The sequence below is a fragment of the Lactuca serriola genome, chromosome 2 (genome assembly GCF_051521515.1).
Source record: "Lactuca serriola cultivar US96UC23 chromosome 2, Lser_US96UC23_V15, whole genome shotgun sequence".
Taxonomy (NCBI): Eukaryota; Viridiplantae; Streptophyta; class Magnoliopsida; order Asterales; family Asteraceae; genus Lactuca; species Lactuca serriola.
Genome location: NC_136409.1, coordinates 211,420,753 through 211,421,948, shown reverse-complemented (window position 1 = coordinate 211,421,948; position 1,196 = coordinate 211,420,753). Strand labels below are relative to the sequence as shown.

Sequence of the window (1,196 nt, the reverse complement as noted above, 5' to 3'; positions counted from 1 at the left end):
GTTAGTTACCCAAGTTGAGTCTCTATATTCTTGATGGAAGCTTGATGATTTATCACATGAGCATCAATAGCATCATGCCTTTCTTCCGAGGCTTCTATAACCGGTTTGTCTATACTTTTCATCTTTTTGCTTCTTGTACTCTTCATAGCCACTCCTTCTTGGGGTTCCTCCAATCTTCATCATACTTTTCACAACTAGAGTAAAACACTTGTGCCTTCTTGTTCCCGTTTTCATCTAAATCACAATCATTGGTCAAATGTGGCCCACGATAATTATCACACCCAACTCTTATGGCATGAATGGATTGATCCAATTTTGTCATTCGTTTATCCATATTTTCTAACTTTTCTAAAACTGCAACCATATTCTCGTTCCCTCCGTTTCCTTTACCTCTTGTAACATCCTCTCATGGGTTATGGTATTCACGTGAGTTCTTGGCAAACTCTTCAATCAATTATTTGATAGTTTTAGGCTCCTTCTTCATCATTGGCCCTTACGAGTCAAGAAGTTTCCTTGTTGTGGCATTCACTCCATCATGGAAAAAGGACACTTCTTGTTGAGCATTAAGATCATGTTGAGGGCAACTTCTAAGCAAGCCCTTGTACCTCTCCCATGCTTTAAACAATGACTCTCCAACCTCTTGTTAAAAGTTAGCAATCTTCTTTTTAAGCTTTGAGATCTTCCAAGGTGGACTAAATTGTTCAATAAAAGCATCACAAAGATTTTCCCATGTAGTAATGGACCCGGGAGCGAGTGACTTCAACCAAACCTTAGCTTCACCGGTAAATGTCACCGGAAGCTTCCTAAGTAACACAGCTGCTCTTGGCACATTAGGAACAATGAAGTAGTTTTCAATGTCCTTCACTTCATCATTATGCTTGAAAGCATCTTCATACTCTTTCCCAGTGCAAGGTATATCCATGAGCATTGATAGAATATGCCCTTTGAGCTCGAAACTTCTGGAAACTGGTATCTCAGGTGGAACAAGACCTGGTCCATGTTCTTCACGTATCTTCTTCTTGTAATCCCCCATCTTCATTCTCATGATATATGTCATCTCTTCAACCTTGCTTTTTATCTCCTTGTCTGAAATTTCTTCAGTAGATATTTCTGGCTCATATCCAAATACATTCTTATCACGCGTCCTCTCGAAACTTTCAAATCCTTTTTCCAATTGAAAAGTGCTTGTTGACTCA

The 1,196-nt window shown here is 39.2% G+C and overlaps 1 non-coding gene across 1 annotated transcript; it reads left to right on the top strand.

The window, feature by feature from the left end:
• The first annotated feature begins 566 nt into the window (after positions 1–566).
• On the top strand, positions 567–673 carry LOC145091091 (small nucleolar RNA R71). Its single transcript, XR_013701979.1, has one exon. It is a non-coding gene; the product is annotated as a small nucleolar RNA R71 (small nucleolar RNA).
• The last annotated feature ends 523 nt before the right edge of the window (positions 674–1,196 follow it).